Source organism: Micrasema longulum, unplaced genomic scaffold (genome assembly GCF_059751315.1).
Source record: "Micrasema longulum isolate JH-2025_06_02 unplaced genomic scaffold, ASM5975131v1 h1tg002062l, whole genome shotgun sequence".
Lineage (NCBI taxonomy): Eukaryota > Metazoa > Arthropoda > Insecta > Trichoptera > Brachycentridae > Micrasema > Micrasema longulum.
The window spans coordinates 101,168-116,650 of record NW_028279229.1 but is presented as its reverse complement, the minus strand read 5'-3'; the positions used below and the strand labels follow the sequence as shown (position 1 = coordinate 116,650).

The window sequence follows — 15,483 nt, the reverse complement described above, 5'->3', positions numbered from 1 at the left end:
GGTTGAAATTCTAGACCCCATTTACTAAATTTTACTATTTGATAGTTGATAACATTTACATAATATGATAAAAAAATTATGATAGCTAACATCACAAAAAGTCTTGCAGCTTCAAAACGCATCGACAAATGGAATTTCAGTAACATAAGAATGATTTTAAAAAGTTAATAATTAAAATAAATTTATGAAACGCAATAATAATACATTGAGCAAAGAAGTAGTAAGTATGGCAATTAAGTGAACATGTAACAGCACAAAAAGTAAAATATAAAAAAACTAAACAAAGATACTATTCCTTTACTTATTATTAAGGTTAACAAGGCAATAGACGATATTCTCAAACTCGTCCCTGTTTTATTTTGGTGTATAGTAAACAGGATCTATTGTCTCTTTCCTAGTAAATAACTGTAGAAACACTTGGTTCACATTTGGCTGTTCCAAGGGAGATGATAGTAGAAACGCATCTGTGTGCGTAGTGTAGAGTGTAGGTACCAAGGAATATATCCGCTTCTTTTGAATTTTGTTTGTTATTACTCAACGTATGTTTCCCGTCTAAAATTTCTGATTATTATTATTTTACTTTTTTATTTATTTATTTATTTATTTATTAGTTTATACATACAATGTTACAAATGGCACAAAAAACACTCTGGCAAATTCTGCTAGTACTAGGAGTAGGCTCAGTATATGAAGGGTCGGCAAGCCAGAAATATTAATACGCCTAATGTTGCAATCGGTTCCTATATGGGCAAATGCCTGTTCTAAGAAACCGATTTGTTGCGGCAAATATGGTTTACGAATATTTTTCCTATAAATAAAAAACAATATTGAAGAAATAAAAAAAAAAAACAAAAGAGAAGAAAAGAGAAGAAAAAAAAATTAGTTTACATTAAATGTAAAAATACAATTAAATACATAAATATAAAGCATACATACTTCGTACATACATATACACATACATACATATATACACACATATACATACATATATATACACACATTCATACACAATATATATGCACATGCGAAAATACAATAAATTTATATATGATTCAATGGGATAGCATAATATTTAGATTACTATCTTCAATAAATCTCCGATTCCTTACTTCCAATGTCTGTCAACCAAAAAAGATGTCAGATAAACTTGTGTATTACTTTTGATATTCGAATAATTTTATGTGATACAGGAAAAGGGTATTTTCGATAGTATATTTCATGAATATGGAGTTCCAGGTTTTAAAGTAAGGCCTTAAATAACCAATTTAAAAAAAATATTTGTAACAGAAAAAGATAAACAAGTTTTAAATGATCAATACTCCTTGTAGTAAGAAACATACATGTATATTCTAAATCGTAATACAAAAATTAAATGTGATTTTCTTCAAGCCTGGGTATTCTGTGCTGTAATTCACCACTATAATTTGGCCTTCTGGCCTGTTGTGGTGCAAAAAAACAAATAATAAATTTGGTTAGACTTTTTGTCATTGTGATACAATATGTTTATGTCAGAAAAAAAGCATTCTGCGGAAACTAAAAATTTATTTAAGATGCATTTTTATCCAGTCCAGAAAATATTTTTTTTGGAAGTAAGTAAATTTATTTTAGTCAGTAAAACGAAAATTCGTATCAAATTTTTTTTTTATTCTTTTTGGTTATTGTCTGCATTGTTAGTTAAATAATGCTTTGCTTAAGAAGAAATTAATATTTGTTGTAGTATTTGGGGTAGTTGCTGTACTTTGGTTGGTACCCTGGAGCAGCAGATGCTGAGGTGGTAGCCTGGAAGAGACACATTCAATATTAATTGTTGTTACAGGTACTTGTATATTATGCAGTGTCATGTTAAATGGTGGAGACTACTGCAAGGGAAGGAGACATGTTAGGGTGAATATTGCACGAAGACCTTACCATGAGTGATGCGACGACCACGAAGAGGGCGAGGAAGAGATTCTGGATCTGCATGTTGATTGGTTGCTGTTCACGGAGATGAATAGTAATGTTGCATTCTAAGTAAGGTTCTTTTATATCTTAAAATCGCAATGCAGTTTTGCAAAAAAACCTATACAAATATTTGTTAACAAACTGTAAAATGCATTTAAATAAATTTTATTAGACTATAAATCACGATCACAAAGAAATAATGTTTTTCTTTTGTTTAATTTTGTACTAAATCGTTGCAATTTTGACCGAGGAACATAAAATGTCTTTAACATTTTTAAATAAACTTTCCCGAAGCATTTTTTTAGTTATTTTGTTTGGTGTTAAAGTTTCATGAACAAATCGCACCTCCCCGTCAAAGGTACCAAATAAAACTTTTTTTTTACTTAATTAAGACAATTAATAGAATTTGGAATGAAGCACGCCGTGCCAAATTGCCATGACTAAAAAATTCATTAAAACCGCAGACCAGTGCATAATGGCATTCTTACATAATGTTATTATGAATCTTTTCTCCTAGCATACTCGTATATATTAAATGTCAAATTATATCATTGTTGTTATTGAATACATTTAATAGTATTTTTATATGACGGACCATAGAATTAAGAATAGTCCAGAAAGAGCATGGAATCATATTGGAATACATCGGACTGTGTCCAATAATCTCCCCACTATGCCCTACTTTCACCGCGCGCATTCGTGATGTTGCCACTTAATGTTACTTGATGGGGAAAAAAATAATAATAACACAAATGTAAGGTAAAAAAAAGCAATTTGTTAATTTCTCTAAAATTTTTTTGTGCACGCGAAAACATTGATGACACAACAGAGTAGATAAGTGAAGGGTCATTTAATAAGAGTCATTAAATGAATGAACTTCAATCTTAAAATAGAAAACAAATTTTATTTTACATAAAACGGATGTTTTGTCGTGTTTAATTATATTTGATGTTTTAAAGATATTGCCGTTCAAATGTCCCCACGGCGTCGAAAGAACCAATTTCATTAGTTCTTTCATCAGATGAGCAAAGTAGGATAAAAAAGTCAACTACCCTGGCAACACTAACAAAATTTCCATTTTGTAATGTAAGTTATGTAATGCATTTGCTACTTAAACATTCGTTTGCTAATTATACATGAAATGTGATACCATCCTGTTTCTTTAAGATCTTAGCAGTATTTATACATTTTAAAAGGACACAACACGGGATAATTGAATTTAAATCAGGAGTTGCGTACTAAGCGCCGTCTGCAAAGAAACTAATGGGTCAAAACGTAAACCTACTCATTTATGAGTAGTTTAGTCGCCTTCTGATTGATGTGCGTATGCGGTTTCTAGCTATTCTTAATTCTATGTGAGGTACATTGTTTTATAATAATGTGTTGTCAAAAGTTGGGAATGTCAAAATCTTCAAATTCGCTTTGCTCAGTTTTACATATTTAGCCTTGTAGCACTCTAGTGTGGCAGGTACGATATTTATTTATTTAATGATTTTTTTTTAAAATTGGTACTTTTTTAATAACATAATATATTTTTTTATTCGTGTAAACAAAAAATTCCATATCACTACAAAAACATGTTAAGACAAAAGATACATAATAATATCATATTAGAGTGCCTTTATGCACTCGTCTGTGATTTCAATGATTTTTTTTAGTTATGATAGTTTAACAGTTTTACGCAGTACACCACATTCCAAATTCTAATTATTGTCTTACTTAACTCGGAAAACTATTTTTGTTACTTATAGCACCCTTGACGGGGTGGTGCAATGTGTCCATTAAACTTTATCACCCCACGACATAACAAAAAAAATGGTTTAGGAAAGTTTTATTAAAATGTTCTTAAAATATACAAAACATTTTCTATTGTTCGGTCGAATTTGCGACAATTCAGTACAAAATTAAATAGAGGAAAAACATGATTTTTTCACGATCGTGATTTATGGTCCCATACGTTTTATTTTAATGCATTTTATCGTAAAATAACAATATTTGTGTAGGTTTTTTTACAAAACTGCAGTATGATTTTGATATATAAGAGACCCCAACTTAGAAAGTAACATTACTATTCATCTCCGTGAACAGCAAATTATCAACATGCAGATCCAGAATCTCTTCCTCGCCCTCTTCGTGGTCGTCGCATCACTCATGGTAAGGACTTCATACAATCTTCTCCTTAACATGTATCCATGTTTAACTGGACACGCTATAATATGCAAGTCCCTTAAAACAATCATTAATTTATATTCAATGTATTTCTTACAGTCTACCACCTCAGCAGCTGCTGCTCCAGGGTACCAACCAAAGTACAGCAATTACCCCAAATACTACAACAAATATTAATTTCTTCTCCAGCAAAGCATTATTTAACTCACAATGCAGGCAATAAACAACAATATTTTTTTATGGGATGAATTTTTATTTTACTGACTAAAATAAATTTAGTTTTATTAAAAAAAATATAAATCTGGACTGGATAAAAAGGCTTTTTAAATAAATTTTTTATTTCCGTAGATAGCTGTTTTATTTTATCGAAACATACGAGGGCGGGTAATCCTGTTGATTTTTGGCGTCGATTAACAACTGTTGATGAAACGTGGGTGCACCGCTATACACCTGAAACCAAAAATCAATCGAAACAATGGGTGGAAGCTAGTGTAAGTGCTCCGAAGAAGGCAAAGGCAGTGAAATTGGCTGGAAAGGTTATGGCCACTGTATTTTGGGATGCACCGGAATATTGCTCATCGATTATCTTGAAAAAGGATTCACAATCACAGAAATGTATTACTGTGCATTATTGGATCAATTTAATGATGCAATCAAGGAAAAACGACTACATTTAAAGGAAAAAAAAGTGCTCTTTCTTCAAGACAACGCACCGGTTCACACAGCATTCGATAAGATGCTAAAATTACGTGAAATACACTTCGAATTGGTTGATCATCCACCTTATAGTCCAGATATAGCTCCTAGTAACTTTTTTCTGTGTCCAAACTTGGTTCCAAAATGGTTCTCAGGAAAAACATTCAGCTCAAACGAAGAAGTGATTACCGAAACTAACGCGTATTTTGAGAGGTTCCCGAAATTGTATTATTCAGATGGTATAAAAAAGTTGGAATATCGTCTTACTAAGTGTGTCGAAGTAAAAGGAGACTACGTTGAGAATAAAATGGTTTTTGAAAAAAAAAAATTTTTTTTCCTACTTGGGTGGCTTTATTTTCAATCCGCCCTCGTATATATCACACATAAAAATTCTTACTCAATTCATTCTTCGTTTTTTGTTGCACCGCAACAGGCCAGGAAGCCCAATTAATGTTGTAAATTACAGCACAGACCACCCAGGCTTGAGGAAAATAACATTTACTTTTCGTATTTTCATCGGGAATTGAACCCGAACCTACCGTGCATAAGTCAAGCGTCTTAACCACTACACCACGGAAGCTGCTGGAGGAATTTTGATGAAAAATTCAACGATGATTAATAACAAAAAAGTTAATGCTTCGATGAGGTATAAATACTCTAATCAACAAAACTAAATGAATTATTAAAACCTGTAGCTCAATCACATATAACTTTTGACGTGCTAATAAACGACATGATAACAATTTTTCACCATAGTTATGTCTATGGTTATCGGTATGAAAGAGTAAGTTTTGTCTGAGGTTTCTAATTGAAATATTTAATTTTGTTGAGCTCAGTAGTACAGGCGTATCAACGAGCGAGTTGAGAATTTTAAATAGGACTAGAAGTTCGGATTTATTTCGACGGTCTTGAAGAGAAGATAATAATATATTTAAGCTAGTTTCTAACTCATTATACGTATATTGGTCTCTGGATATGTCCAACCTTCAGCCTATCTTTCTTAAAAAATTATGTTGAACTTATTCAATATCTTTGATGTGAACATAATATGGAGACCAGATAACAGAGGAATACTCTAGGTGCTGGTGAACTATGAAACAGAAGAGAGTTTTAAGGGTATAGATATTGATGTTGTAAGTTAATGCCGTGTGAGTTTGTCAGGCAAAATCTTGGATGAATCTTCGTGTGATTATTAATTTACCATACTGCGTCATTTGTTAAAAAAATTAAAAATTAATAAAAGCTGTTATTATTTGACTTGAATGGGGTTCATCTCTCCAAACCGGTAGATGAGTGAAGGATAAGTGAAGTGAATAAATTTATTTGACACTGTTCGTTTTATACGAAATGTGTATTCTGAGATTATTTTTACTACATCGATTCAAGAAATTCAATAGTGACCGACTGAAGTTTCGGTTTTGGCAGTTTTTGTGATTTGTTGACTTCGGTTGGTAATTTTGTTTTTGTTTGGTGATTTTTGATAGTAAGAAGTCAAAAACCCTATTGCGTACATTAAAAGACTTTTACTCGTACATATAAGTTTCATATATTACATAATTACGAACCAAAAAGCTGAAAATAAACTAATTTACTTTATATTTCATTGTGTATTTTATTTATTATATATATAAGACTTATTTTAGTGCAATCGTAAGGTTTAACGATAAAAACGCATATTTTGGTATATTTAAAGAGACTTTCGACTAGTATAAATATTAACAAATTACAACAGGGATGGAGTTTATTATATAAATAAAACACGAGTGATACTTTAATCCACAAATTTGGAATATCCAGTGACCGGTTTCATCGCTTTCGCGACATCTTCGCGACTGGTATCTTTATTAAAGAGTTAAATGTATTTATACAGAACAGAGGTAAGGATAGATAATTCAAATTTATATGTAAGTAAATTGTATAAAGTTATTTTTATCTTAAGGATCATTATCAACAAATTTTCTTTGGGTCAACAAATGAATTGAAATAATGCTATTTTAATGAGTTTAAGTAGTTTATTTTATTTTTGGTGTCCCATCCTTCGTGAGTGTGGTTTTGTAAATAATGATTTCTGAAAAACAAAGGGTAAAAAGTCACTATTAAAATTATATTACAGTGGGTAAAGTAATGGAGAATGCACATGTGTTATCTTTTCATTGAGTAATTCTACGTCAGGTTTAGGCCGTAAACTTGACAAATTAGAAATTCTCGAAATGCATAGATTAAAAAATAAACCCGACGTAGAATTACTTAATGAAAAGATAACACATGTGCATTCTCCATTACTTTACCCATTGTAATATAATTTTACTAATCACTTTTTACCCTTTGTTTTTCAGAAATCATTATTTACAAAACCGCACTCACGAAGGATGGGACTCCAAAAATAAAATAAAATACTTAAACTCATTAAAATAGCATTATATCAATTCATTAGTTAACCCAAAGAAAATTTATTGATAATGATCCTTAAGATAAAAATAACTTTATTTAATTTACTTACATATAACTTTGAATTATCTATCCTTACCTCTGTTCTGTATAAATACATTTAACTCTTTAATAAAGATACCAGTCTCGAAAATGTCGCGAAAGCGATGAAACCGGTCACTGGATATTCCAAATTTGTGGATTAAAGTATCACTCGTGTTTTATTTATATAATAAATTACAATGAACTTTCATCAAGAATTTTCACTTACAAACTTAAATGTTTTAGGTAAAGCAAACAGGGATGGAGAATACCTTAAATAAGGGAATATGGAAGTCAAGGCATTTACAGGGCTTATGACCTGTCATTAGCTGGTTTAAGTGGCCACTCTACACACTGTGTAACATTTACTATTTTGCCTATGTTTGAACATTCATATTTCTTCAATTGTTCCATTTGTTGATTTTAGTGAAGTTGAAGAGCTGAAAATCCAGTCTTTTGTCTACAAACAAACTCAAATACTGTAATATAAATATGTTTAGGTTTCGGTTTTAGCTAAAAATCATGTCTCAGTAAGTCATTATAATTCAATGAAATTTGAAAGTCTTTTTTAAAAAATACAATTTAACAGTTTGAATGACAAATTCGAATTTTGCCAATGAACGTAGCATCATACGAGTACGTATATATTTTTTTCAAAATATGTAAACTTTTTTCAAACTTTATTATTTGACCTAGCTGTTTGCTTTATTTTACTGTTGACTCAGTTGCAAGTGCATTTTGCACACATGCCTTTAAAATCACGTCATGAGAAAAGTACTTAAATTTATTTTTAACAATTGTTTGAAGCACTTGAAGAGTTTTTTGCTATATGTAGGAAACGATTTTTTCGAACCAACAAAAATGACAATAAACCTTAAAAAAACATTTACAGTACTGGTGGATTTTTATAGGCTGGCGCGTGCTCTATACTTACACATACGCATTGTGTAACATCAGTGAATAAGCCCACGGTATGACATCGCACGGCATACGCATTATGAAAATAATATCCGTCTCTCTCGCGCTCAGACGCGCTTATGACCGTGACACAGACAACTATTGCTTTATTAGTTGCTAATAAAATGGTAATTAAATATACACAGGATGCTTTTGCGTTCGTCTGAATTTCGTTGCGATTCTTAATAGTAAAAGTATAATAATATGTACGAGTATTAAGTTATGGATTAAAAACACTGCTTTATAAATATGTAGGTATTTTCATTTAATCGAACCAGGAATTTTTTATTTTTTTATTTATTTACAATTTTAAAAAACCCGTTAGGGTTACATTAGAAATTTAATATTGTCTACTTATTTTATGTCTCGTCTAGTCTAGTTAGTTCAGTCATCATGTGCTTTTTCAGATTGATTTTAAATTTGTCTCTCTTAAAAGTTTTCAAGTAGTAAGGTAGGTCGTTGCAGTGTTTAAGTCCATTATGTAGTATTTTTGACTGTCCTGTGTTTGTCTTTGCTTTTTCAATATGATAGTGTTGTTGTTGTCTGGTGTTATATTTGTGTATGTCAGCATTTTTCACTAATATTATGTCGTCGTCTTGTATGTTTCCCAGTGTTATTTTGTGCACAATTTAAATCGATTATGTAGTGATGGCGCTTTCACAAAACTTACACGAAAACATTTTTAATGTACAGAATACTGATTTTAACAATCTTGGTGTTATATATTGTTATATTAAATGTTTTTGAAAATCTCTTTTGGATTAGAGCGGAAAAAAAACAATTACTTAAGAAAATGACATATATTTACAAGTATTTATTTTTTAAAAAGCATGTTTTTTATTCAATATTTTGTGTTCACCATATTAATAATTAAAAGAGTATTATTAAAATGCACAGTACAAATTATATCAGAAAAAATATGTTTACACACTTATTGATAAATAATAAATCTTGTTATTTATATACTCAAAACATATCTTCACAAATTAGCATTCTATTTCTTGAGTAATTGACTATAATAAAAAAAAAAAACAAATTTAAATTGCCCCTTGTTCTTGGAAGGACTATAATTAGTTAAATGCGACATTTTCAAAAATGATTTCAAAAATTAAAAACAATGAAACAAAGTATTTTAGTAAATTAATAAAACATGTTCTTAACCGATTGTATTTTTTTTATATACACAACCCTCTAATCCAACACCGAATCAAAAAAAAAGTAGCACATTTGGTTAAAATTAATTACAACGTTGTTTAAAATCAACATCCTGTAGATTTTAAATGCGTTAGTGTGAGTTTTCTGAACGCGCCAGCCTAAGCTAAACCACCAGTAAATATTAACACAAAAAGATAAATAGCGTAAATATACTTGTTAATAGTTAATTCCATAAATGCGGAGAGTGGAAGTGGGGAAGAGAAGAAATCTCAATTATATCCTGCCTAACCATCGAAATCAAAGTCGATCAAAATTTAAAATGGCATTTATTTATTGATGTAAGGTTTTATTAGTGTGGTGTCACAACACTCGGGATTCCTGTAAAACTGTAAATAAATCATATTTTCTGGGCGTCTTGAAACTTTTTAAAGATAGTATTTAATGTAAATAATTGAAGATACACAATTCATAAACATTACACCCCCACAAATTGACATTGGTCATAAAAACGATAAATTTCATTTCGAAATATGCCATAGATACATTGTTGGGGAATGGAATTGATATATTTAACAAATTTAAATACTCGTATGTAGTATAATAAAACTTTTATGTATAAAAAGAAATAACAAGGATCATTGTTGAAATATCAGTTAAATAAAATTTATCTGGATGTAACGTAAATTTTATGATCATTTTTACTCTCATAAACTACATTTTACTTTAAATTATCTGAAAAGACAGCATGTTTTCTAAATTGTTTAAATTCAAAATAAATACAATCCATTTTACCATCTACTAAAAAAATGTGATAGATGCCAGATCACGGTCTTATTCCAACGCTATACCGCGTTGGACATGGGTAGATTACACACGGTTTTTCAGGGCCAGACCGTGAAACATTAGAGGAATATTTCTCATAGTAAGCTTTAAAAAAAATGCCAATATTTTTTTTTCAAAAGTCAATTTTTAAAAATAAAAAATATTGTTTTTATGATCTCAAAATGGAGTAAATTTTAATTTTTTTTCGGACTTACATCCCTTCCGGAAACCTTTAACCCTCCCCAACAGAAATCGCGACGAAAACGTATTTGAACAACAAAGCGCATCAGACGCGGACAAGGGAAGTGGCTGGGTAGGAGAGGGGTAGGGGTTTGTGGAGGGACTGCTTGTCCGAGAATTTAAGGATTCAAAACATTTTGAGTTTACAATTTTTTTTCTTAATGACTTTGTGGGAAAGTTTTATTAGGATTTTTTTCAAGCTTACCATGAGGAATGTCCCTCTGAAGTTTCGTGGTCTGGTCCTGAAAAACCGTGTATACGTAGATAGAGTGTCATCGGAAAGCGTCTGGATTTTATAATAATGTTTTGTTCTCGATATAATTTTTGTGTATTTACTGTTTATTAGTTAAGGTATAACGAGGTTCTCAAATGTTATTTGTATAACAATCTTAATAAACACATTACATTACATAAGCGTAAAATAAATTTCTTAAGTCGTTATCTCAACTCTTAACGGAGTATAACTTTTTGCGAGGTTTATGGGTAAAAATTTTCCTATACCATCCTTATTATATCGCTATGCCTAGGCGTTATTTTGTATTAGATTAATGCATAAAGCCCAAAGTAACTAATATTTTTTTTTTTCAATTAAGATTTATTACAGATGTTCGTTTGATTTCACACTGTATTCTTCTAACCGTATTTTTTGCCCCCCTGGACACAAAGAGGTTTTAATTGACTTATGGCCCTAATAACTGTATTAATAAAAATTGAAAGCTTTGATATTCTTTGTTGCCTACTAAATATAATATACAATAATTGAGTTTGTCCAAATGTTTGTAGACAAAAAACTGGATTTCACCGCCTCGGGAGTCATTAAGATTAACAAATTAGGACAGGGATAAAGAATACATTAAAGAAGGTAATATGGAAGTCAAGGCATTTACAAGGCTTATGACCTGTCATTGGCTGATTTAAAGGGCCACTTTAAACACCGTGCAACATTCACCATTCTGCCACCATTTTTTTGTTTGAACATCCATATTTCTTAAATTATTCCGTTAGTTGATTTAAGTGAAGTTAAAGAGCTGAAACCTTTATTGTTGTGAAGAGATTCATCTGACTGAAATATTTCAACTACTAGGCAACGCCTGAAAACAATTTTCCAACTTTTAAATTTATTTATGTACCAGTTGATTTTATCGCAATATTTGAGTTTATCTAAATGTTTATAGACAAAATACTGGATTTCACCCCCTCGGGAGGCGTTGAGATTAACAAATTACAACAGGGATAAATATGGACGTTCAAACATACGCAAAATGGTGAATGTTACACAATGTGTGAAGTGACCACTTAAACCAGTCAACGATAGGTCATAAGCCTTGGAAATGCCCAGACTTCCATATTTCCTTCTTTAAGGTATTCTCCTTCCATGTTATAATTTGTTAAATAAAATATGGTCAAATGTCACGACATCAATTACTGATATTATTAAAAAAACATGTTTGTTCAGCTCTGTATACAGAAATGAAAAAATATTAAAGTATAAAAAGGCTCGCTTCAGAATGCAACGTTACTATTCATCTCTTTGAGCAGCAACCAATCAACATGCAGATCCAGAATCTCTTCCTCGCCCTCTTCGTGGTCGTCGCATCACTCATGGTAAGGACTTCCTACAATATTCACCTTAACATGTCTCCTTCCTTCGCAGAAGGCTCCACCGTCTAACGCGGCATAATATACAAGTCACCGTAACAACCATTAATGTTCAATGTGTTTCTTCCAGGCCACCACCTCAGCAGCTGCTGCTCCAGGTTACCGACCAAAGTACAGCAACTACCCCAAATACTACAACAAATATTAATTTCTTCTTAAACAAAGCCTTATTCAATTAATCATGCACACAAAAACCAAAAACGATTCATTTTAGAACCAAACTATGTAGTTCTGATAACGGTAATTCTGTTTTTTTTTTTTTTTTTTTGGTGATATGAATATTTGTTTGACTGACTAAAATAAATTTACGTACACCGCATAATTTTGTTTCATTTATTACAATTATATACAATTTGCAATCAATTTTTTTGTTGTTTAAGCATTAAGTAAAATAACATTTTAAACGTTTAGATATATAAAACAAAATGGGCTTTACTTATAAACTTGATGTAAAGTTACGCCCAGGCATGAAGTTAAATAAGGATAAGAATACCATGATTATTTAACCAAATTAAAGGATGGTATTCCCATCTTTATTCTTTTTCTACGCCTAAGCGTAACTTTATGCCTGGTTAAAAAGTAAGACCTTTTGTATTTATATGCCCCCCACGAGTTTACCATTAGTTAGATCACATGTTTAATTTACAATTGATATTCGGTAATTCAGAATAACCGAAATTTGTTCCAACTAATATTGTACTCGAGTGCAAAGCATAAATTAAAAATGTTTTTTTGGTAGTATGTTTACAATTTGCGAGCTACACCACGCGTTTGAATGTTATCAATTATTAGTACTTTGTGACTCTTTTCCGAAAATGTAAAAGAAGATATTTTAAATCTCCTGGGTGGATAGAGTTCGAAACGATGATGTTCTCTGACGGATGGAAAAAGATAAAGAGGTACTGAAGATGATAAAGAAAAGAAAACTTGAATACTTTGGGCATGTGATGAGAGGCGAAAAATATACAATTTTACAAGTCATTCTATGGGAAAAGATTGAAGGAAAACGCAGTGCAGGTGGAAGGCGCATCTCTTGGCTTAAGAACTTGCGCGACTGGTTCCATTGCAGCACTCAGTCCTTGTTCAAGGCAGCTGCCGACAAAGTAAGAATCGCAACGATTATTTCCAACCTCCATCGAGGAGAGGAACCATAAAAAGATGAATTAATACTTTGTATGATTAATTCAATAATAACATAAGTTTATAATGATTAATTGATTGAATTATACATGAAAAAAGGTTGTTTATGATTTATATTAAGTTCACTAGACATTGTTTCGAGGACTAGTTCAATACGTATTGATTTTAATGCACAATTGAAAATTTGAAAGATGTCTTACGAATTGTAATTTGTAGTATTTTTTTACCAGTTTTCCAAGATATGTTTTGTATCATCGCACTAAAAATGATTAAAATCGTGCTGCTGGAAAACTTTTTGCTTTTGTGGCCATTTGTTTTCATTTTTTATAGTTTTGAGGTACCTAGTTTTTATCGCTGTTATAAAATAAGAAAGCGAAATTAGTCAATTCTAATTTTACGTAAGGGCGGAGGAAAATTTTACCGTAAATACGGCAGCCATTGCACAATCTTGCGGTTACGATTTGAAAATTTGTGGTATTTATAGCGTATGCGTCATATCATTTGACGTTTAAGATGACATAATTTGCCTTACTGCGCAATAGCGACACTTCTGAAGAAATGTTGCCACTATGAAAAATACATCAAAACATTTTTTTTCTCATAAATAATATCTTACTGAAGTAACGTTTTGACGATTAATCATGGCATGTCACCATCAGTTAAAAGCGTAGACTGAAAACCGACAAATATTTAAGTTTTACGAGCTGCGCACACGTAAGAACGACTGCGACACGGTACAAATTTTAAGTAATTAACGTTTGATATACTCATTCAAGATCAACATTGCCAATGTTATGCAACATTAGAAAACAAAACAGAGTGCGAATGAAACACGGCAAGATAACCCAGAAATACTCAGTGTGCATCTGAACGGTCATGCAAATATAAGATATTTAGCGGCACATTATTTTGTATCAAAATAACTCAAGTTCGTAATTCTCCAAGTTAAATAAATACTCGTGTAGTTTTTTTCACCTCTTTGAGATCTTTTTTTTAATTTAAAATTTATTTATAAGCTCTTACGGATTGCATTAATTTAACAAAGTATTTTTTCTTTTTTAAATTCATATTTTATTGTTAATCTAGTTACCTGAGTCTTCTGTTTAGTTTTGTCCAATTGGTAATTGTATAATTTCAGTCCCTGGTTTGATATTGTCGACTGTCCTTGTCTCGTTTTAGAATGTCTTAAATGATGTTCTTCTGAAACTCTCCTATTGTGTCTATATTTACTAAATAATTCTTCAAGTTTAAGTTCTTTGTCTATTTGTAGCTAGTAAATAAATAAAGTATAAAGATTCTAGTTGAAAGAGTTCCGTTAGTGTCTATGTAAAATTAGTAAATTTTGCTCTATTACTTTTTGAAATAAATAGTTTGGACATTTGTGACTTGAGTCAAAAAAAGCCAATGTCATAAATCGCAACATGACAATAGAGTTATTTTAAAGTTGTTTTGTAATGCTATTTTTAACTGAGTTGTATAAAACTATTTTCAATAAAAAAAAGCTACTGTATTTTTTAATATGTGTATTTTTTAATTAACATCAACCCTCCCAAAGTTGGCCCTTTTAGACCCAAGATACAGATTTATTTGCAATATGGATAGATAAAATTTCATAGAGCAGAATGTGAGAGTCTATGTTTTTACAGGGCTTATCACCTGCCATCGGATGGTTTAAGTGGCAACTTTACACACTCCACTTTCACCTCTGTGGAGTTTGTCGAGATGGATAATTTTTTTTCTTGAAACAAAATTGTAGAAAGTTTTATCTGAGTACAGAGTGAATGGTTATCTAATACGGGCTATTGCGTCACTGTATAAGGACAGCACAGCATGTGTGAAGGTAAATGTGTCATTCAAAACGTGATTTGACATTCCTAAGGAGCCAAACAGAGAAAACTAAAAGATTTAAGAATGGGAGCAAGAATAAGTGATTCAGCTATCAATTGTCTTTTGTATGCTGCTGATGCCGTGATTTTTGCTAACAACAAAGACGACCTTGAATTTTTTTAACAAAAGTAAACGACGTAAACAAGAAAAGCGATTTGCTAATAAATGTTGAAAAATCGAATGTCATGGTTTTTAATAGAGATGAAAGTATAACTAAATGTGAGATCAGTGTAAATGTAGATATAACTAATCAGGTAGTTGAATTTATGTATCTGAGAAAAATGTTTACTGGGGGTGGAATGGCTGAGAAATATATTGAAAAGAGGGTGTGTGCCGGGAACAGGGTGA

At 31.1% G+C, this 15,483-nt stretch overlaps 1 protein-coding gene and 3 long non-coding RNA genes across 4 annotated transcripts in view; 3 read left to right on the top strand and 1 right to left on the bottom strand.

Moving 5' to 3' along the window:
- The window catches only part of LOC148273145 (uncharacterized), a 301,031-nt gene that overhangs the window by 229,407 nt on the left and 56,141 nt on the right, over positions 1-15,483 (top strand). The gene's annotated exons all lie outside the window — the stretch shown is intronic.
- On the bottom strand, positions 335-1,995 carry LOC148273155 (uncharacterized). Its single transcript, XR_015824667.1, has 3 exons — positions 1,909-1,995; positions 1,127-1,779; positions 335-579 (listed from the first exon to the last, which is right to left on the bottom strand). It is a non-coding gene; the product is annotated as an uncharacterized LOC148273155 (long non-coding RNA).
- On the top strand, positions 2,271-4,457 carry LOC148273154 (uncharacterized). Its single transcript, XR_015824665.1, has 3 exons — positions 2,271-2,299; positions 3,693-4,095; positions 4,210-4,457. It is a non-coding gene; the product is annotated as an uncharacterized LOC148273154 (long non-coding RNA).
- On the top strand, positions 11,968-12,427 carry LOC148273153 (uncharacterized). Its single transcript, XR_015824663.1, has 2 exons — positions 11,968-12,054; positions 12,179-12,427. It is a non-coding gene; the product is annotated as an uncharacterized LOC148273153 (long non-coding RNA).